At 38.0% G+C, this 24,094-nt stretch overlaps 1 protein-coding gene across 6 annotated transcripts in view; it reads left to right on the top strand.

The window, feature by feature from the left end:
• The first annotated feature begins 6,373 nt into the window (after window positions 1-6,373).
• Window positions 6,374-24,094, top strand: part of LOC121639100 (activating transcription factor 7 interacting protein) — a 30,974-nt gene continuing 13,253 nt past the window's right edge. For 2 of the 6 annotated variants that reach the window (XM_041984307.1, XM_041984306.1), the window contains exon 1: window positions 6,374-7,009. The gene's annotated coding sequence lies outside the window, so the exon portion shown is untranslated. Of the gene's footprint in view, window positions 7,010-23,156; window positions 23,180-24,094 lie in introns of those variants that run through there. The other 4 variants (XM_041984305.1, XM_041984304.1, XM_041984309.1 and 1 more) reach the window with 3 other exon arrangements.

The raw sequence follows: 24,094 nt of genomic DNA on the forward strand, positions 1-24,094 counted from the left end.
GCACAATAGTGGTATATTGTTTGGTCTCTTCAGTTAGGTGTGCAGTTAGGTAGCTAGCAGTAGCAGGGTTGACGTGAATGAGTAAATAAGGACAAGGTATTGTGATTCACAAGTCAGTAAAGTAATTCTCAGGTATTGAATGATTAGTTTATGACTTGCACAACACTATTGCTCATCTCTTTTCAAAGAAATGAGGATGAAGCTGGTTCCCTTAACCTAAGTTTCTCTCCCTTTCCTTTTCTGGAATCCAGTTTTACTTTCAAAGGAACAGACACAACTTTCTCCTTAGCTGTCCTGGCTTAAAATACATAAGTGACCACTGAAGGTGCAGAATAAACCATTTTGGACAATTTTAGATTGGTGGAGGAACACCCATCATTTTTGTTAATGCAAAAATCAGTCTCTCAGCCCCTTCATTCAGCCAGACTACCTTTCATTATGACATTGATTGACTGGAAATGTAAAAATGAAACACAAAAAAACTTTTCATTCCAGAATTTTCACCCTAGGTAAACGGTACCATTCACCCCTTTCCCCTCAGTTTGATGCTGTTTGATACTGTTGTTTGGGGCAGGTTTTGATTTGGTTGTGTGTATGGGAACAAGTCTGCACTATAACATTTAAAGAGAAAACAAGAGGAGCTGATTAACCAGCTTTCTCACTCACTTGAGACGATAAACATGCTTTTGTAGCTTATAACCATGATTTTGCTTTTGTTGTTTACGATTAAACCATGTGTGTGTGCGGTGATTGCTCATGGCTGCACATTGAACTGAAGCAAAATTCAGAGACTCTTTACTTTAAGGGCAAATCGTTGGATTTGTCCTGTGGCTACACATAGTGTCATTTGGCTTTATATAGACTGAAATGAATTGTTGCCAACAAATACCAGAGATGATTGCCATTGTCCTTAAATGTTGAAGCAGCAGCTGCTGAAGTCCAAACAACAACCGGATCCAACCACATCTTCATCTGCATGCGGCAAACATCAGCCAGGAATCTCTAGTCACATCACAGCTTGTTTTGTATCTGCAGGGGGTTTCAGTTATTATAGACTGAAAGTGTATTATAACTGGACTGGACCAACACACTAACTATTTAAAGGAATGCAGTTTTATTGAAAGATAACCATAAACTTATTTTGATGTACATGATTGTGAGGTAATGTTAAATACTGAAAAATATAGTGCTGGAAACAAATCTCACTGTTACCTTTCGAGGGCTAAATAATAAATGCAAAAGACATGACTCCACTCCTACCTGTAATTAGTCTCATTTGTCAGAAGGTGGCACTATAATAAACAGCATTTAGGTGTTTAGCTTACATTATATGTACAACTTGTTGTTGTTTTTAGCTCCTCTTCGTTGGTTCCCTGTTAAATCCAGAATACAGTTTAACATTCTACATTAAGCTCTTGACCAAAACTCAAAAAAGGTCCATATTTTCCCATCATAGCACATCGCTCTGTAACCAGCTCCAAGTTTGGATTCAGGAAGCAGGCACCCTCTGTACCTTTGAAATTTAGGTTTAAAACTTTCCTTTTTAATAATGCTTATAGTTAGGACTGGGTTAGCCATCCCTTTGGTTGCGCTACTATAATCTTAAGGTGCTAGGAGACATTCCGTAATGCACTGAGCACTTCCCTCCATTTTTCTGTCAACTATTTTTTTCTCTATGTATAAATATATGATGTTGTTCTCATTAATGTGTCCCTCACTTTTTCTTTCTCAGTCTGTATCCCTGATTTAGAGTTATGATGCTTGTTGACCCCTCTGTTCTGTCTTCTCCAACTGGTCGAGGCAGATGGCTGCCCCTCCCGAGTCTGGTTCTGCTGGAGGTTTTTCCCTGCCACTGTCAGCTGGGGGGTGGGGGATTGAATTGAAGAAAAAAATTTATGCAGTCCGTTGGTTTCCCTAGCTAGACAATTATTCATTTTTTCTGAATTGGCTTAAAAGAACAGTTATTAAAAATTAGACTTGTTTTAGTCCAGATATATAAACTCACATCTTATATATGGGATTTTTGACTACAATTAATTGTATTAAGTTTTACTCATATTTAGTGGTCCCCTGGTTTTCAGTATACCACCATCTTTATGTATTTGCTATTTGAAAACATTAGGAAATTACCATTAGCCTTATATTAAAATATTTATCTTCCTCAGAGTGAAAATATTTTTACAAAAATACTGTCCACATCTTTTTTTTTTTTGTACCTTTAACTTAAGGTAACAATGCATTTTAGATTTCAGTTGTATGCACTTTATCAGTAAACAGTGTGGGCTATTTGAATTTTTTCACAAGTCTTAGAAAATACTGACATTTTTGATAATCTATGAATATATCTAGGCCACAGCTCCATTGTGAAAAGGTATATTAAAGAAAAGCAAACAAACAAAAAGCACGAATGATGTATTTTGGTAAGTTATGCTAACATACCCCTCCTGCCTCTAGAGGTCATTAGCCCAGCATTAGCCCTATTTTCTATTTAGGCCAAGTTTAATTTAAAACACCACTTCCTGTTGTAGTCTATTTTAATTTAGAAAACTATTTTATATGACTATATGATTTATTCATGGCGACGTTTTATATGTTCAAATGATTCACATTAGCAATTCTTAGATTTCTTAAAGCTAGTTATTTTAACTTCACCTTAAATACATTCTTGCTTGAAAGACTCATAAATTTTGTGTAAAGTTCATAACGAAAATTAAAATAAACATGTCAATTAAGTCCTGCTAAGAAAAAAACACTCAAACGTTACTTAGGGCTGTGTCTGACCAAGACCTGTAACTGAACGACTTATTGCAAGGTTACCTTATCAGGTCAAGATATAACAGAAGTTCTCAGTTTACATTTCTAGAGCTGATAAATTTATGTGAAATTTTAAACCTTGAGCTAACACTTTACTGACCCATAAGTAACGGTCTATTGTTTTCTAATGTTTAGTTTACTAATGCTTACAAAGAGGAGGCGGCCAATTAGAAGAACCATTTCCATGTAATGAAACTACATTTCAGTAGTGGAAGGTAAAAGCAAACATTTCTTGTTGACAAAAAGGAAAAACACACCAACAAACAAACAAAAAACCTACTGGATATTTAAGGGTGACACAACAGGTTTTGTGCATGGTTTTAATGAGGTGTTCCTGGACAAACAGTCTTTATGGGAGACTTATAATAAGCAAGACCTTACCTGTGACTTGAGAAATTTCTTGAGTTTTAAAAGGTGCAAGAACTTTGGCAAAGCCAAACTCCTTTTGAGAAGCAAAAGCTGGATGCAGACAGATTAAATTCAAACTGAGTTCTAACATTCATCTGGTATATTTGTGATAAATGATTATCTTTAAATATAAACTAATTATTGTTGTAGATATACTGCAGTTAGCCCAGAAACTGAGCCAAAAAACAAGTTGACTTTTAAAAACAAACTAAAGGATTTCATGAACATGAAGCAAAAACCATTTCTGTCCTGGGAGCAGAGGTGGAGGTGATATCAAGTTACCATGGTGTTCACATGGACACCAGCGTGAACTGGCACTATGAGGCATACGAGGACAAACAGAGCAGACTCAACATCTTAAGGATACTTATCTATTTAATGTTTGCAACAAGATGTTGCATATTATGTTAGTCTGTAGCAAGTAGTGTAATTTTTATTTGCAGCCCTCTGTTAGAGCAGCAGCATCCGTGACTCAAAGAAACTGAGCAGATGTATAAAGCTTGCTCCTTGCTGGGGACGACTGAAGCCACCAGAGTTGATTATGTTAAGAAGAATGTTGCACAAGTTGCAAAACATAATGGTCAACACTGCACATCTTCCATACAATGTGATTAAACAACAGAGTGCCTTCAGTCAGAGGCTTCTTCATCTCAGCTGCAATAAGTACCTTGACAGGTCATCCTTCATACAACTAAAGCCTTACGCATTAGTCTTTATAATGACCTGTTTTTTATTGATTGAATGATCCAGAGCAAGCCTCAAACTCTGCCTAGAATTACATGAAGAGACAAGGTGAAACTTTAGAATATATATATATATATATATATATATATATATATATATTCGCAATACCCAAGTCTAAAGAGAACTACAAATATGAAGTGGCTCAACTGATTAGAGCCCAGTTTCAATTGATACTGATAAAGAAAAACGCCTGACCATCTAAGATTCAAAATAGTTCATGACAATGTTTTATGTAAATCATTTGTGTCATGTAGCAACAAATCATGTGACCAACACTGTGACCAATGATTAAAGAAATAACAGTGTGTTGTAGTAATATTTTTCTATCCCTAACCATTTTTAACTAATAAGCATTAGCATAGGGGAGTGTCGTAGAAAATTAGGCAATCTCCTACTTCAAAGTCAGAGGCGACATGCCGTTAATTATCCAGCCTGCTGCCCAAGAAGACATTTTTTGTCTTACTTAGCAGAAACAGTTTAATGAATCACTGTGAATGTGAGGAAACATCAACAGTGCGTGACGGGTGCTGTGTTGTAGACGCAAACTACTTCAACTAAATGTACAGGAAAATTTTAGAGCCTGAAACTGCAACTTATTTTTCCGTGGATCAATGCTAGTATTTTACATTTTGTCATGATGTGATGAGACAAAACATCCAATACACAAGGTGATTAATGACAGATGAAGAAATGGGGTGCTTAGTTTTTTTTTGTTTTGTTTTTTTCAATAACGTGCGGAATATATGTATTTTTAATTAAATAAAATGTAGCTATGTACTTTTTATTAAAAAGTTTTCATTTCATGCAAAAAAAATAAAAAGAAAAGAAAATACATGTGTGTACCCAGAATTTTGCAATCATATGCCACTGTGATTGTTACTCATGTGTAGATGGACTATACCCTGACAGTGGTTAATTTTCTGAATTCCACCTATGTGATATCCTTCGGACTGGATTTGTTTGCACGTCGCTGCTTCTTCATGACTCAGCCGGTCATCGAACAGCTGTGTTTGTACTCTGCAGTCCGCCTGATAATTGAAAAGGTTGGAGCTGTTTTACACTTTTCACTGAAGCTTTTATTGGACATTTGTGTGGGTAATAACCTGTTTCAAGACAAGTATTGCTTAGTCACAGCTTAAATAAAGTGAAATTAGTTATCTCTGGAAAAGATTTCCTCTATCCGGAGATAATCAGTTTAGAAAAACTGAGCATATCCTGTGAATTGGATATCAATAACCCTGTTGTCCCATTTAATTTTTTGCACATATTTCCTTCAGTTATTATTTACTGACAGTATCGCCCAGATAGACACAGGTTAGTGTTATTATCATCTTTACTGTGTACTTGACATCTCCAACCTTCTGGATGTTAATTAACAACTAGCATGATTTACTTCCTCAAGATCAGAGATCTGTTGCATTGAAAACTGAAAATGGTAGTCAATGCAATTCATTTTTAATGCTATACTGCCACTGCAGAAGCACTAATGTTACAGTGGTGCCTAGCTGGATTTGCTCATGCATGTTGGTGACACAAGCGACTGCTTTTAATTAGACCAGCACTGCAGAGCATGGCTGGTCTGGTGTGCATGACTGTGGGAGGAGAAATTCACCAAGCAGGCAAGGGGAGAGCACAGCTTTAAACTCCCACTCCTAAGCACATGGATTTTCTTGCATGAACCTGTGAGGAAACTAGCCATACCACAGACTACAGTACAGTACAGCTTCTTGTGGACAAGGACAAACATATAAACACATGCTCAGAATATCACCAGTGCTTGCCCTCTAGTGGCCTGCTGTGGAACTACAAGTTCTTTATGTAGAAGGAAGTCTACAAAATGGCTGACCTGTAATAATGTCAGAGGAAAGTAAAAAGAAGAAAAAAACAAAACAAAACAAAACAAACAAAAAAAAAACTGCTGTTCATGAAAAAGGTGGATCTAAAGCCTAAAGTTAATTAAAACGTATTCCTGTCTTGTTGTTTTGCTTCAACAATAATTAAAACTTAATTAAATTAAAACAGCGTGAACAAATTGTTACCAATATCTTGTGTTGGAATAAATAATCTTTGGAGTTTACCACATTTGATGAGTTAGTAATTTCCCTCCATATGAGTTTTACGTGTTCTCGAATCATCTGTCCCATGACTCTGAAAAACAAAAATCACGATTAAACAAGTGCAGCCCTCTTAAAGCTCAAATGTTGAGTACCTGACAACAGATGGGCCAATCAAACCCATTCACATAACAACAATGCATAACCTATAACCATTTAATAATACACTACAGACAAATGTTGAGGCTGTTTGTCAGACTCCTCCTCTTCAATATAATCCCTCCCACTTCAGCCCGGGTTTTAGTCTGTCGTGGACAAATTACACAAACCCCTCCCTCTTCATGCTAATGTACAGCTCCACTGTTGTCTCTACTTGCAGCCGCGGGCTCTGTGTGGCTGCTTCTACCATACTGCAGCGCAGCTGCTCCAAGCTGAGGTGCTGCTGCCAACACTTAAGGGCGAGTTCTGCCAGACCATCCACACAAACCGACCTGGTCAGGTCCAGAAGCTTCTCATACGCACCCTGCCGGGTTTACGTACCGACTTCAACAACGCCACCACATGGGAGCCTGAAAACGGACAAAAAATCTGAGGAAAAGTCAAATTCAGGTCGCGACTGGTGATCGACACAGCAACTACTTGGCGTCCACTGACCAACCCCCACCGACGACCAACGTCACGGCAGCTGTTGAAGTGTTTTTTTTTTTTTATGTGCTCGAAAAGAGGAGGAGTCTATCTGCGAGCGAAGCCAACAGTCCGACACCACAATACACAGTTGTGGCACAACTTGGTTATCCAACTGCATGTTGGAGCCGGTAGGCTGCAGCTCCTCAGACACCACATCCTAGGCGCAGCATATTACTGTCTCCGAAAGAACCGGACAGTGGCAGCAAGTGGAGGAGAGAATCTGAGCCGGACGAAGACAGAGAAAGGAGAAAATAAAACAAAAAAGCGGGAACATCGTTGGATATCGCACACGGTGAGTTGAGGTACTGCATGCATCATGCTAGGCTAGCATTTTCTCCTGCTCTTTTGAATGCAGACAGAAAGCTAGATTTTTATTTATTCATGTATTTTTTAAAACTTAAAATAATGTATTGAGACATACAACCATGGACTGCAATGACTTTTTTTTTGTAATTTTAAACAGTGAGCAAAACAAGTTGTGGTCACAGTCTGCGTAAGGAATAGTAGCTAGCGCTTACGCATGCACCGCTAGCTAAAAGAAAAAATTTGTGATAATGCTAATTTTTTTTCTTTTATTCTGTAGAGCATATATGTATAACAAGATTTTTACAGCTTCTTTATGACTAGGTCGCTATCTTTGGTGCTTGAAATATTTTGTGAAAGTTTTTCACGATATTTTGTTTATGTTGAGAGGAGGCACCAAATTTTCTGGAAACAAGTTCCGGCATAGGCTACAGGGCATCATTACAGTTTGTCAAATATAGACTTTTGACTACGTTTTGTTGTGCTAGGCCTGATCTGGTGTTAGTAGCTATATATAGATAGATGACGCACAATGTTATAGTCATTTGTCAAATTCGCTGACTACTTGCGATCTTTTTAGCGATGGTTTTAGAAAGGGCGTTATTTGTACTTTTCTCATTTTTAAGCGTTAGCATCGAGATGAGTTAAGCATTAAGACTTTAACAAGCTCGCGATTTACAATTCCAAAAATTTTTGTCAGTAGACACAGATAAAAGTTTGTTTTTATATTGTATCTGTTTTTACTGGAAGAGATGTTTTTCTATTTCACTTTTTTTTTTTTCACTACCCAAATTGTACATGCAAATGTTCTAAAGTGTGCTGCTGTTTTTCTTGTCCAAGATGTGATAACCTAATTAAGGGATGCTGTTGCAGATTTCAATTTAAAAATCATCTTTAATTTTCCGAAAATGAGTTGCTCTTTGCCAGCAAATAAATGCTATACCTTTGACTTGCAACTACGTAACTTCCCCATTTAGCACTTGAATGGATCCAGTTGTCTCACATGCTGTTGTGTCTCACTTTGGTGTTTTTAACAAGTTGTCAAAGTGAGTATTCTGTTAGTCCTTAAACAAATACTAAGCTCAACCAACAAATTGTGGAGGTGATAGTATTGGGTGGGGGGTGCACAGAGGGTAAGACACATTTTGGTTTGTGTTTTATTTGTAAAAATACTGGTGCAACTCATTGCTGATTATAAGACAGAACCTCAACCTGAAAAACATTAGATTAGAGCATAAATGTGTCAGAGGACAAAAGTGAGACATAGAGGTAACTGGATTCCTCACATTGTGTAGCGAAATCCCCTCCTGGTCAACAGTGGTACAGTCCAGTAATTTTCCATGAACCACACAGCCCTAGAATGTGGGTGTGGCCTAAAGTGAGTGGAAAAACAAGAGCTGAGCAGGTTTTCATTTAGTCATCTTCTAGTGTTTTAAAGTAAGCTTTGATTTAATTTAGTTGTTCAGATGTGATGATAAGTGGTCAGAGGAGTGTGGAGTGAAAAGCAGAGGCATAGGAACTTTTAAAAAAACCCATAAATAACCCATACTTAAAGAGAGTGTGTCAGTTTGCATAATTTTACTTCTTCATTGTAGTTATGTTTTTTTATTTGTTTATTTCTTTTTTTTTAAAGTGCTCTCAAATGAATCAGTTTAAAAGTGAGGCTGTTCAGGTTTGCTTTTACCGTTGTAAAAGATGGTACAGCCCTGTTCCTACTTACACCTCCCCCACCTCTCCCAGTTGCAGTGCTCACATGGTGCTCTTGTAATTGATTGAACAGCCCCTTTTCCCCTGTAGAAGAGGAAGCAGCCTTTAAAAGCACCGCCCACACTTTTTCTGTTTTTTTTTCCGTACTTTGTTTAAATTAGTTAACCTCTCACTAAATACATACTCTATCATCATCTAAATTTCTTAACAACTTAAGACATTTTAAAGGGTAGTTTTATAAAATACATATTAAATGAGAACATATTAAGATGTATTCCATCCTAGATATATAGCAGACATATAAATCTTCCTCAAGTGGGGGGAAAAATAGTTTGTGTGGCCAACAGTGGTATCTCCCAGTTCAGGTTCTGGCTTGCAACTCCATGCTGAGCAGCTGTTGGCCAATGGCCATCATTTGCCTGTGGACACCCCTGACAAGTCTTTAGCATGACTTGTCTGGGGTTAATTAAACTGCATGATAAAGATGCTTTTGTCTGTTGAATGTAAATATTATACCCTTTAAATGATCAAATTGCCCTATAGGTTATTGGTAGGATTTAGAAATATTACCTTGCAGGATGTTATGTGAACTTAATTAATATTGTAGCACTTTGTTTAACTAACTTTGTTGTTTTTAAAATGACAATAAAAGAATAACTAAGGAAGAGATCCTAGGTCTAGTGATCAAAGGCATGTTGAAGCTTGAATACATACCAGCTTCAAATATGAAGGTTTATTCTGTAACATTATTCATTAATGTTACAGAATTAAAGATGTAAGATAAATATAAATATGTATAATAGAACTGAAACAATTTTCTGTGGCCATTTCCTCTAGTTTTCTGGTTTTGAAACCATGCCAAGTCCAGAAGAGCTGGTTTCAACCGGTTACAGCTTTTTTTTTTTTTTTTGCTTCAAGCCAAAAACAGGATACATGGAAAAATCTGATTAGACCCACACTCAATATTATGCTTTCTCACCTTTTATCATTTATGTGCTACCATCCATTTATTTAAAAGGACTGTATTGCATATAACTATGTAGTGCATTTAACACATAAGCCATAGTGACTTACTCAGACCTTCAGCTTTGTGTTTATTTATGAGAAAATTTTAACTAAATTTTATCTTAATTTTCTTTCAGCTACCAGATCTGTACATATAAAGCAATCACGATAAATACCATGACACCATGAAACAGCAATATTGGGAAAAGACTACATATCTATGTAAAACTATTAGCCCTAGTACAAGTTTACATTGAAAGATGTAAAATCAACAAAAAAACAAGATGTATCTTCAGCCACGCTACAGCATACATGTATCCTCCTGCTCCATTTTAGAGCATCGGCACACTCACTGATTTAATCATGGGAGTTGGTTTGTCTGTAATGTAAGTACTGAAGGAATCATTCTGCGCAATATTACCTATTTTCCAACTATCTAGTCCCTTTCCCTCATAGATTTTTATAAACGAGATCAATTGATTATCTCCCATATTTCACCTTCCCAAGTCAAGATGGCAGGTTTTGATGTGGTAACCTTTCTATTGTGCATTCCATTAAACCTCAATTGAGAGATCTGGGAAATTTTAATAAAGCCTCTGGCTTAAACTTTTAAAGGTTTATGCAATGATAGCTTTTCTGATCATGTGAAATACATTTTAGTACACTGAAAGTAGTGACCATGTCTTGAGATTCTAAAACTTTTTCAGAATTTTTTTTATCAATATTTAAGCAATCAATCTCACACCATTGTTAAAAAAAAAAGCAGGACTTGAACAGCAACAGGGTGGTTTCTTTCTTCAAAATTACTATTAAAAAATTACCAAATTTTCTCAATAACCAAAACGACGCATTCCCCCTATGCTCGAGTACGAAGGCAAACTCACCAACGTCAGCTACGTCATACACGACCGCATTCAGACAAGCATAAATCCGGCTTTAATCTAATTGCATGTTTTGTGTACCGAATGAGTGTAGGTGTAGGAATATGCAGGTGGCAATAGCAACAGAAAGCTATTTGGAAATGTGTCACAGCTCTTTCAATTTGTATTGTTGTTTAATTAGACCACCATTCTTCATACAATTCATATAACTATGGGAACATGGGTAACAAGTTTTTGGCCCTGGGCCACAATACTGTTTAACACAACATTTACAACACTCAGCCACTTCTAACATTCTTGTTTATGTCATTGTACATGTAAGTATAGCTGAATTTACTGCACAGATGTCTTGATTTTACTTGAAAAATTTTTGTCAGGCAAAGCTCTGGTTCCTGATAAAATCAGTATTTTATTGGAACAGCGTGACAATTTGTAAATTCTTAAGCGGCTGGGAATTGACGCATAGTCTTAATGGACTGTTTTCTGTCATAATTTCTGAGGTGTTTAACAGACAAAAGTAACCGAAAGCTGTGTGAGTGAGAGCTGCTTTACTGGGAATTCAGCTGTAATAAAATCTGCTCTATGGAACTCGGACATGAAATGCCTGGACCACTTGAGTCTAGTTGAGCAGGACTGATTTGACCTCCTCTTGCAGTATCTAGCTTTGTTAGTCAAACTGGGTGCATTTGCTTTCGAGAGCTCTATTTCATACACTTTTGGTTTGAGTACCATTTTTACATGCGACTTTATAACTTTGGTTTTTGTCTGATTTACACAATTTTTTTTTCTGTTGTCATTTTAAGGTACTCAGTGTCTGTATTAAAGCCTGTTACATACTCCCCAAGAAGCAAGAACTTTTTTCTTGTTCTCAAGGCCACGCAGACTTGGTTGGAGGCAGCTTGACACATTATCCAAGCTGAACTTTCTTCTCGTGGGGCTCCGAGAAGTATTGTGTGATTTGTTGGACTTTTGAAGTCAGCATGGTTAACTCAAAAACGTTAAGCAGAAAGTTATCACTTTCGCATTTCTGCTGATGTGAGGCTGAGTAAATAGCTTTACCAGCTGAACAAGGAGGTGAGAAAGTATGAAAATGAACAGAACACATGGCATATAACGACACTGACACTGCTGCATGCTCAACCCCGCCCTGCCACAGACACAGTTTCTCGTTAATTAAATATGAAATCAACGGGTCAGTAGTTAATTGCATATAAACACAGAGACACTCCCCGCAGCAGTCCTCGCCTTTGCGTGACAAAGCTTCTCACGGAGTATAAATTGACCAGATCAAACTTTTTTTCTTGTTCTTGCGGCCTTGAGAACAACAACAACAAAAAAATTCTCGCTTCTTGCAGGACATGTCCAGGGCTTGTCCAGTTACAACTGAAATTGGCATGTCTGAAGCAGACTTTTGACAAAACCAAACCTACACATCCAAATTAAGCAAAGAAATCTGCGCCTGGCGGCATCTATCTTGGAGATGACTGGAACAGTCCTTTGGCTATACAAGTCAAAGTTATAAAGGTCTATGAACAAATCAAGTCAGCATTTGTGTCCTTTTTGGTCCTCATCTAAACAATTCCCACATGTTAACCATGTGTTGAAGAAAACAATGATTTGTTAAACAGTTCACCTTCTTCAATCATTATATGGTACATTCATGAGAATTACATGCCACTTAGGAACCATTGCCAGTTGACACATTAGTTTTGGTACACTTATTTATGTTGGTGGTTCTTTCATTGGCATGGGACCAACCTTTGTGACCATTTGTCTGCCGGTGGTTCCTTTGCCCTTGGGTCATTTCCTTTATCCTGCCTTAAACCTCATGTGTGAGGTATTAAAAATGGCATATCTAGAACACACCACACACTCATGCAGTTTTGGAAACTGCAGGCCTTAAGGTGACCCATTCTTTTTATTCCATCAGAAATTTGCCAGTCTCTCAGTTGTTCTTTACGTCTTACACCAGGTCTTAAGGAAATATTAACTAGCTACCAAACATTTCCCACTACTTGAAAGGTGCCACTGTAACGAGATCTCTATCATATTGCCATACATCTTTTTGTGTCATTGTAAAATCCCTTCCTGGGCTTTATGTTAACATTTGTAGAAAAGTTAAGAGGCCTGTGAAAAAGATATTTTGTCATCCTTGCAATTCCTCAGGGTTCTCTATGGCCAACGCCATATAGCCTAAATATTTTTAAATGTATGGACTGAGCATGCAGACAACACACACATGGATCAATCTTCATTTAGAAAAAAATTAGTCAGATAAAAAAGATGAGAAACGGAAGAACAGTGATATTTAATTTGAAGAGAGATTTTGTCAATTATTGACAATAATGCGATGAGTGTTGGCCCTGCAGTGGACTAGTGACCTGTCCAGGGTGTACCCTGCCTCTCACAGACGACCCTCACTGGACAAAGCGGTATAGATAATGGATGGATGGACTTTGTGATGAATTGCTGTTATCTACACTTCCATAGTGACCACCTGTCCCTGGGAGAACGTAGGGGTGAGGGGGTGCACTGTTGGGGAAAGAAATGGAATAATTTGCTGTTATAGAAAATGTCATGTTTTTTTTAAAATGCACATCCCTTGTTTAGACTCCTTAGGGTTAGAAAAATGTTCAGAAGCCATTGAAAAAATGGTAGTAACTAGCCATTTTTACCATACAGCCAACCTACAGCAACACTCTTACGCCTAGTTTATTCACTTCTAACCTGTCTATGGTAATCTTTGATCAATATTTTATTCATGTGGCCTTTTAAAATGATTGACTCAGATTTGCTTTCTAGATTTGCGCCGTTGGAACTTTGACCTGCTCAGGATTGAGATGATTATGAGCCAAATAATTATTTAACCTTCTATTAAAAAGGCACATACCCTCTTAGCATTGGTATTTGCTCAAATTAATTATGACATCAACAGCGGGAAAATTGTTTGCACAAGTTCCCTGCCACTCACATACTGTTCATTGTGCCAGGTTACAAAAATTGGGTGAGACAACTTTGGTTAAATAAACACCTATTACTGTGATGTCAATTTAGATTGCCATGCTGTTATCGCTGGGAAAACGGCAATCATAAACCAAGTTCAACAATGTCAGAAAAGATAATAATAGAAGGGTATCATCAGCATATTAGTGCATGTGGTTCCAAAGTGTTTTTGAGATCTCTAGAATTATTTTAAAGATAATTGTTGCTAAAAAAAATATGGTATGAAACTGAGAACTACATTGTACAGATTTCTTTTTATTACTTTCATGTATTTTTAGAATTGCTCTAAAATTTAATCATGTAAATAAATCGTGTACATTTTCCCTCCATGCCAGAATTTGAATAACTCTTAACACTGCGCTGTAGATGCTGAAAACCAGCTAAACCCTCATTTCGACCGAAGATGAACTGGTGCTAGTTTGGTGCTGGTCCCAGAGCCAGTATTTAACTGGTTCAACTCTAATGCTTCCAAAAAAAACTGTTTTGTTTTCCACAGACGGTGGCAAGTCAGTGCTGTGTCATTACAATATCTAAAACGTCTTTACCCGACTAAATACGCCTGCCTAAAGAGGAAGAATGGAGTAGCACTCTGGCAGAGATTGTGAACATGGAGAAGTGTCAAAATGGGGATTTTTTTTTTGGTTGCCCATTGCTGCTGTGCCAGTGCTCATTTCTGGTCACTGAAAACTGTTTTTCAGCTTTTTTAATTTGTTAACTATCTGGTCGACGCTATGTTCCCAGCTAGCTGCAGTCATCTCCCTCTGTAGCTGCTCAAAGACAAGTTTTGTCTGACTGGACCCATCCCATTTATTTTGGATTTCAGCAGATGACCATTATGCCAGGAAACACTGGGTCTCCTCTGACCAAGTTTGTTTGTTTTAATGATTCATTGCTTCGCTGGTTTGAAGATGTTGGTCCATGTTTCAATGCTCTTATGTTGGCCAGGAAACCCCGCACCCAACAATTTACGCCAGCAGTGTGAAATTGTTTTTCGCTTTTGCCCAGCAAAGAGTTTGTGCCTGTTTAGAACGAGTTTTGAGAGCCAGGAACCAGTGTTTAGACTTTGGAAAGTCAAAGAACCAGTGCTTAGTCAGGATCTGTCTCCGAACCAGCACTGGAAGCACCGAGGCAACAAAGGGACCTAAAGTCTTGTTTCCCTCAATGGGTGTGGGTCTGGACGGGATGGTTAGGGTGCGGATAAAGTTTGTAAACTGTAATTTTGTTGCGTTCCCACAGCCAGCCATAACCTTACCTGAGAGGCGGAGTATCAGCTGGATAGCCATAGATGTCTTGGATACATAATATCATGACGCCATTGCAGTGGAGCACCTTCCTTAAAGTATAACCAAAACACGACTCAGAAAAAAAGGAGAATGGCGTTGATTTAGCACTTTGTGTTCTTTCTTCTTTTGTAATACTATTTTAAGCAGAGATTTTATTTAACAAAAGAAAATATGTTGCTCTAAACAAGGAAACGTTCCTGCTTTATTTTTATGCCAGGTTGCACATGAAGTGACTTTTCTCAACCAATCAACGGATTGCAGTGTGTCAAACTCCACCGTTTCAGGTCGGGTCGGTTAGATTTGTACCTCAACGGAAGGGTTTCAACAAAGTAGGTCGGTGGAAACAGGGCTTAAGAGAATCAGATTTCTGCTTGTGGACTAAATGCTCATTTGTGGACTAAAGGCTTATACTTCCATGTGTCTTTTATGTTGCTCTGGTTGTTAGGTAAATTCCTCCACTAGTGGGAAGTCCTGAGTTCAGAGTTCACTCCTGCGATCGAACATCAGTTTTCGACACTGGTTGGCGGCGGAAATGCATTACTGTAAAGTTTGTTTTCAACCGCCCAACAGGCCCTAAACACTCTTATATAGTCTTTCTTCAAAAACTTCCGCAATTTCTACAGTTGTTTTCCTCGTCTTCAATATTATGCAGCTTTTTTCTCTTCTTCCTGTTCCCCTTCTTCTCTAGTTTGTTTCTTTCGCTGGTTGCATGTCAACTATTCTGCTCAGCACTCCCCCTGCGATTACTGGTGGTACTGCTCTGTTTTCTGCGTCAGGTGATGGATAGCTAAGCTCCGTGAAAATGGACCCAATTACACTCCTACAGAGTGAGACATCGTCTTTTTCCCTGTCTCGGCTGAGAGTTGCACATGCGCAATAAACTCTGCCAGGGGAAAAATATGGCAGCGGACCAGGGAACAAAACTGCAGCAGAGGACACCAAAAGTGTGGGACAACTGCTTCACAAAATAAATACATGGGAGATTTGTAAAGCAGACTTTGCATACCACGGAAGTACGTCTGCAATGCTTGAACATTTAAAGAGGAGGCACGTTGGACTTAAATAACAACCTCATGCAAGATTTAAAAGCTGAAAGTGAAATATGAACCGTTTAATAATTGTGAGATACATAATCCGATTAGTCGACTAGTCATTTTAATAGTTGACTAATCGACTGTCAGAATAGTCATTAGTTGCAACCCTATTTAACAGATGCATAAATCATCGCCCTCTAATGCACTGAGTCTTTTTTTGTCTCTTCCTAAAAATTTTCATGATGTTGGAACTCTAAGGCGAGCTCTGCAATGCCTTCTGGTGGGTATATTGCCTAACAACCATACCAACGTAAAGACACACGAGAGCATGGGGACACTGATGTTTAAAAAGGATGCATCTATTTACGTACATAAAGGAAGCACAAATGAGCCTAAAGAACCTGCAGTTAGAAGGCCTGTTTACACGACCATCAAAATCTGATAACTGGGAGTAATCAGGGAATTTGTAGTAATCTGATCTGACCCGTCTACATGCATGTCTGAAATATGACATTCGAAAAACCCAGGTCTACATTTTCTTTTCCATTATTAGATTTTCTTTCGTAGGGGATATTGTATGTAGGGAGTAGGGCTGGGCAGTTAATCAAATTTTAATCGCAATTACGATCTGGGTTTTCAACGATCATAAAAATGAAATGGTCCGATTATTTTTTGTCCTTCGATTTGTGCTTTTTTCAAATCAAGCGCAGCTGTCATTGCAGCACTTTGCTGCAGACTCCTCCCACAACCCGACCGCTTAAGTTTTATTCAGAACGAGTTGCAGACACCTTGACACACGGACGGCGGCGTCGCTCCTTCATCATTTTCTATGTAAACTTGTGCGAGGAAGCGAAAATTGCTGCCCTCCTTCAGCCAAGCGACAGGCGACAGTCGTGCATGTAAAATGTTGCGTTCATGCATGCAGACGTGCACACGGGGGCTTGCGACACAACACAAAAAAATGTTCAATTTTTGTGAGTCGCAACTAAATAATCCACCAGCTCCCAGAGTCACAGAGAGACAAACGTTATAAACAGAACTTTTTTCTCAATTAACACAGTGAACAATCCGGGATTTAAGAAACTCATCAACACGTTGGACAAACGACATCACTGCCATCTCAACACCATTTTAGTGGACTGTCTCTTTCTTCCCTGTATGATGAGTAGTGAGGGTGTTGTGAAAGACGTGGTGACAGTCCGATGTTTCGCCACCGCTACGGACCTGTGGTCAAGCCGCACCAGAGCCGTATAGAAATGTCACGCTACATTTTATTGACGCGGATTTCAACGTGAAAACGAAATGTCTCCAGACTATTTTTTTCCAGATCACACCAGACGGAACATAGCTGCTGGTCTGAGACAAGCGATAGCTATGGGGATCTGGTGGAAAGAAACTAGTCGGCATTACCACAGTGAACACTTCAAAACATCCGATCTTTGAACATGTTTTGTCTCCATGGTCTTGAGTTACCTGCATGAATGTTTAACTTCATTTATACTCCTTCTTCCTGCTGCTGCTCGTTATCGTCTTATTTGTGGTCTACTCACACTGACCTCGTTTTTTCCGTCCTTTTTTTTTTTTTTCCAGGTGATAATTTTTGGTTGGTATTTAAAACAAGAATTTATAATACTGACATCCACCATTTTTTCACCTGCTATTTTACAGACCTTTTCTAAAGCAGCTCAACAGTATAACAATATACCAATGATAAAATTGGTGCAGTATTAAACAGTCTGTACTGAATGACTTGAAACACCTTACAAACAATTTATTTTAAATTAACTTTCACCAGGTATAGTGTGTAAAAGAAATCTTTAAAAATATTTTACTTTTCCCCAAATAAACATGGGCTTCAAAAAACAAAGAAAACAATGAAAAATGCAATGCTTTCAAATAAGAGAAAAGACAGGCAGCCACAAGTTTTAATGGGCTTCTGCAGTTACCATAGAAGAGTCTCACTCTGTAGCTGCGGCAGCCATTTTGTGGTGTAGCTTTCACTGCAAGCAGTCTATCAAAATGAGAAGTGGGGGTGGGGCAAAGTGTCGAGTAGGCTAGCCTGTTTACTAGCATCAGATGAAGCCAGAAAGTGCTAGCTGTGTTTCACAGAAAATGACCAGAATGTCTCTCAGTATTACTTTCAGCTCATGCTTGAATGTGTGTTTGAAGCAGTGAGACAGAGAGCAGCTTTATAGTGTCCCATTTATTCTTCCATAAAAAAGTATTTCCATAAACTTAAAGAGAATTTTCATGTTTTGATGACAAATAATTGAGTTGTTGCTAGAGGCAGATCTAAAATTTGACACAAACCAGCTCACAGAAAACGTGTTTTTCTTTCTAGGCCAGAAATATCTACCGATTTAGGAGAATACAAATCTGTCAAAATGTGTTCATATTTGAAATGTGCTAGTTAAACCCTCAAATAATCTCAGAGCCAGAATCGTTTAGACTGCTTTGGATCTGTCATTCAGCTCTACAGCTCCCTCCCTTCTGCTACAATGGTTTAGTCCATGCTTTGCTGTAAAACTCCAGCGGGGAGCAGGCTGCAGGTGTGGGGGAGGGGTGTTGACGCTCTGTGTCTGGCTGTGGACTTAGGCTCTGACTGTGTAGTGCTAGCTTTAGGTAGATCAAGCAGTCAGTGGATTCTCTAGATTCTCAAAGGTAGATAGAGGTGTACCAGAGAAAGATGAACAGCTGCATGAAGACCTTGTAGCTGTGCAAATAACCAAGTCTTCTTATTAGTGTGTCCTAAAGGGAACAAAGGTTAACTTCCTTTTTTTTCTCTTTTTTACATCTAGATGATTGATTTTTTTATTGTGTTGGCCAGGATTCATGTTTTTGGTTTTTTCCTGTGGCTATGATACAAGCCTCCTTCAGCAGTGCATGGCGAAAGGAAAAATCACCATGTGCTTGCTTGATTCACATGGAAACTCCTGGTTGTGCCCACCCCACCCCCACCCCTTCCTAGTTTTCTTCCCTTTTTTCCTTCTACCCAGCTCTTGCTGGTCTCCACTTTTGAAAAGGAACAGAAAAAGCAAATCACGCGTACAACACTTGGGCAATGCTTGGCTAAGAAGGAGTGCTTTTAACTGTTGCTTAACAGTTCAATTGGTTTTTAAATATGGTTTATTTTGACTAATTTCTTGTGCATGTTACATTTGGTCATGTTATATATGTATGTATAATGATATGTTATATTTCATTCAAAATTATCAAAAGACCACTTCCAACCCTTTGATTTGACCTAATTAAAGTGATCTGATGTCTAATCCACTTATTAAATTAAGATTGATCCATTTGCTTTGCTTTGAATTGGACATTATCTGTCTTTCATTGAAGGGTATTTTTTAATAATATGCAGGCAACTATATTTGATTTTTTTTTTTATTTTTTTTTTTATTATTATTATTTTTTAGCTAGTTTGAGGTCCAATGGTCAAAATACCACCCAGACTGGATGGAAAATGGGACATAAATAGATGTACATGAAAGAGCGATACAGGAAGGATAAAAAATATGGTGCTGCTCAGAATAACCAAGTCTCAGCTCCATCATGCTTCCTGCCTTTCGGGTAGTAACAAACTTAAAATGTCCGGTCATGTAGGAAAGCATAGAAAAAAGAAATGAGGTATGTGGTACCTGTGTTATTCCATGCAATGGCATAACTCAAACTAGACGTTTCCTTACATTGTCACATGAGTTAAGGTATTTTGAGAGTATATCTATAATGTGTGACCCCATCTAATATGCTGTTTTGAAAAACAAAATGTCCATTTCAAGGAATGTTTTCAACCTTGAATGCAAATTGTATTGATTTCTTTTATCGAACTGTTTTTAATCGGTGAAAATAATTGTTTTCTAAACCTTTCACTCATTTCAGAGTCTTGTAAAGAGATCTCTTCCTTGCTAGTATAGGGCTGAGGCAGACTACCTCCCCTTCCCTTTTGTACACGTTGTCAGTCTATGATAAAGCTAACATCCAGACAGCCGCAGCTTCACTCACGTCTCAGTGGTTCACATGACTTGCATGTTCCTAAGGTTTGATTGTAAACTGCAGATCCAAGATGAAAGGCACAAGAGGACAGAACTTGCTAGTTCCATAGAGAAAACCCCATTTTGATAAATCTGTGTGTTGTGTATGTTTGAATAAACCATACAGCAAGCAAATTTTTATGGTGTTTCAGTTATTAGCAGGCAGAAAACTAACTGCAGCTCTGACACAAGTTACATGCTTTAGGGCTGTTGCACAGAGTGAGATTTGATTTATGTTGCTCAATATTCTGGTAGTTTTCTAATCTGATAATAAAACTTCCTTGTAAGAATTATGCTCATCGGAATTTTTTTCTCTGTGGTACGGTGCTGCTGAAACATGATATTTTATGCAAGATGTAGTTGCAGGAGCTCAGTGGAGCTGTGCACAGCAGACCAGGTGGCCATTTTGAGTCTCAGTGAATCCAGGTGCAGGGAGCTGAGGTGGCTTACTTTTTTCCCCACTCTGTATTTACCTCCATAGAAAATATCTGGCATTAGATAACTTTTTTCTTCTTCTTCTTTTTTTTTTTTTTTTTTTTTTTTTTGGCTAAGCACAAATTAGAAACTGCAACATGGTCTGTGTCTAGTAGCAATCTCAAACAGCTATGCATCAGGTTTACTTTTAGCAAATGGTTTGAGCCTTGCCCGTTATGTGGCAGATGAAAGGTATTAAATGCTTTCCTAAATATTAAAACTTAACTTCTAGAAAGACTTTGTACAATACTGAATTACATGAGGAAGAAAAAAATGTTTTAACTGATGTGAACTGTTACAACAATTAACTATAAACAAGGATTAAAAATTTGGTTACTACAACATTTTCTTTGTACTTCTTTTGTGGGCGGAGTCTGCTACATGATCTGCTCTCCTCTGTGCTCAGCATGCCGTTCACAGCAACACTGGTGGCCATGTTGTGCTTTTGCAGTGGCAGAGAGGTGGTGGTGGGGGTTGGGCAAAGAGCGCACAGCAAATTTTTTTCTCTGTATTCTCATCACAGGGATTTTGATCAAGATATTAAGGGTGCCAAATATAAATTTATATAATTTAAAAGAAAATCAATAAAGAAAGTGACATACTACTTCATCATCCATCTTTTTGTGTTGAAGTATTAAATTAAACAGGAAATAACGAATTAATTTTTTTCACATATTGATACATGAAGTTATGATGACCCAGGTATATTTTTCAGTCTGTATTTTACAATCTTTGTTCCCCTTATGTAAGGAAATCACCCCCGTGTTAGAATGGTTCAGTCTGTTTAACAGCCACCCTCCCTGCTGTGGGAGAGGCTAGGCTGGTTGAAGCTGCTTAGTGTGTCAAGCTGTGCTCTAAATTTGTTGGTGTGCGCAGCTAGCATGAAACTGTGACTAAAAACTGCCTTATTTCTTGTAAAAGTAGAATATGGTTATAAAACATTCTTGTTTACATATGTTTGTTTCTGAAGTGACATTCATAAATATCTTTAGATTGTGGCAATTTCACATTTCACCTCTATCTACTCTAGTTTCACACTAATGTAATTTGTGTAATTTATTAAGCAAATCTATTACTATAGTTTGAGTTTTATTTACTGTTTACTTCGATACCATAACCTTCATCTCTTTTGTTTTTATCGCCCCTCCCCCCACTCCCTCCCCTGAGGAGAGTGGTTCAGCCCATGTTTGAGCAGGAGAGGCTGTTCCAGAGGCAGACAGTGTGTGTAAGTGTGTGAGAGAGAAAGGCAGAAAGGGTGGGGGCAGCTGGCTTGAGGTTGTGTTTTCTGGGTGTGCAGTTTAGCGCTGGTTGTGCGCCTCTAGCTAGGCTCTGACTAAAGTGCATGTTGCGCTGCTTTGCCATTTTAAAAGTGACTGTTTTAATTCCTGTTTAGTTTTTTTCATACATAGTGAAACAACAAATGCATTAAAAATCTTGGTTTTTAGTTAGACAAAGCAATCTGATCCAAACTCCTCCCCTTCTTTTTTTCTGAATTTTCCACCATGTGCTTTGATAAGGTCAACAAATGATTTATTTAACCCCCAGTTGATAGACTCATGTTAAGTCTTCTAGTTAAACATGACATTTTCATTAGAAAAACCAGATGTGAAAGAGTCTAGGAAGGAGCTGTTAGTGTGATTAGTGTTGTTGTGTGAAAGATATTTGCACTGAAACTGGGATATGTAGTTGGAATTAGATTTGTTGTTCTTGTTTTCCTCAGTTAAAAGGTAAAATAATTAGTGCTGGTTATATAATGCCTCAGCTTGTTAAATGTTTTTAACAGAAGATTTTTGCTTTGTTAAAGGAATACCTTGTTCAGATCTTAACAATATGGCCACGATCCATTGTAGTCCCCACTGGCCAAGTCATTAAGATGATACAGTGGGGCTGAGGCTAACATGGTGCTCAGCTCAGCAGCACCGAGTGCTCAGCACATAGTTCCTGGGGTGATCATATTGTGATTATGCAGTTAGATACAGTCTCTCAGAGATTGAGCAGAGAGCCAAGTAGAGGCAGGTCATTTTTCCTGAAAAGGATTTCTTTACATTTTTAATTACATAAAAAAGCATAGCTTAAATAGATGATGAATCCTGAACATGCATCAGAATGACAAATAAACCAGCAGTGTCCATGTTGTAAAGTGTTGTCATTGACCTTTTTTAAATCATGAAAACTTCTTTTACATTCAATGTCTCTTTAAAAAGACTAGGGCAGACAGACCCCCCCTTCCCTTTTTCAGAATGGTATAGTCCATGCTTGCTGTAGATTTCCATTCTGTGGACTAGATTGTGCTAGAGTTGGGGGATGGGTGTTGCTAAGCAACTGTCTTTGCAGTGTACTTCCTCTCTATCTGTGCGCAACTAGCTAGGGTTGTAAGTTATTGTTACCAGTCTGCACTTTTAAATGCAGGTTTTATTACTATTTGTGGTTCTTATACTATATGATATTCTTATCATCAGAATGAGAAAAAAGAAAGTATACTTTGATTTTTCTTTTTCCATGTGTTATATCACGCAGCACAGCACAGAAATATTGAGCTGGCTTGTCTGTTAAAAGCTTTAAGTGAGACCTAATATAGACCCACTTTAGCTATGCACCCTTTTCTGGATCAAACCTCTGAATGAGACGACATGGACTGTTCCTAACAGAGCCCCTCCTCCTTTCTTTCATGTTCTGGTGCCGACTTCTTAGCTCTTCCCTTCTCCCACAGTCAAATGTATGGAAGGCCAAAACCCACACATCCTGCTCAAGGTTGAAATATTTTTTTTTTTTTTTTTTTTTTTTTTTCTCATTAAGCATGCTTGACATTTCTCTGTAACTGAAATTCATCTGTTTTTATTATGTAGCTTTACATTCAAGCTTTTAAAAAATATTTTTCTGAAGTAGTTTTTCTAGTTTAAAGAAGCTATGGCTTTGAGTTACTGTATAAGTTTGTAGTTTTAATGGTAACCATTAATTTCTCCCGCTTGGAGCACTTTGCTGTAAACTCTCACTAGCTAGGTGGTTAACAATGTTATTTTGTTGCCTGGGATGCTGATTTCTGTCACTGGTATATATGCTGCTTTGAACATGTTCGTTTCTGTTGACTCACATGTTTTGGCAGTTGGTATTGTATGCTTGGATCAGTTATATTGTCAGTACTTTGTAGGTGGTTGGCCTAAAACACCACAGGTATAAATATTGTTTTCAACCATAAAAGTAGCTGTTTTTTTTTCTTTGTTTGTATCTCAACTGTCTGACTACATAAGAAACATGGTGTTGCTGTGTGAGAAATCCATAGAATGAGGAATGCAAAAAGGCGACCTTTCATATTGCGGTCATAATAGAGAATTTTTTACCATTTTTTTTTTTTAAAGATCGTTTTTTAAACTGTGCAAAGTTTGTTTGCCGCCATGTTAAGTACTTATACTAAATTACAATCCCAAACAACGCTGCCTATACTGCCACCCTCTGGCAACCCTGTCTAGCCTGGTTTATTTGCTTAAAATCAACTAATGGAAAAGTTTCCTATTTACATTTCTTTTTTTCAGCTTTTCAAATGATTGCTAAGATTTCAAATTAAGTGTGCACATTCAAATTTTGGCACAGGCCGCTTCCCCTCACTTAGTCTTTGTGTGTTCGTTGTAGGATGTGGCTGGTTAGCACAGGTGGCCTCGTTCCGAGTTA

This window comes from Melanotaenia boesemani, chromosome 4 (assembly GCF_017639745.1).
Source record: "Melanotaenia boesemani isolate fMelBoe1 chromosome 4, fMelBoe1.pri, whole genome shotgun sequence".
In the NCBI taxonomy this organism is placed as follows: domain Eukaryota; kingdom Metazoa; phylum Chordata; class Actinopteri; order Atheriniformes; family Melanotaeniidae; genus Melanotaenia; species Melanotaenia boesemani.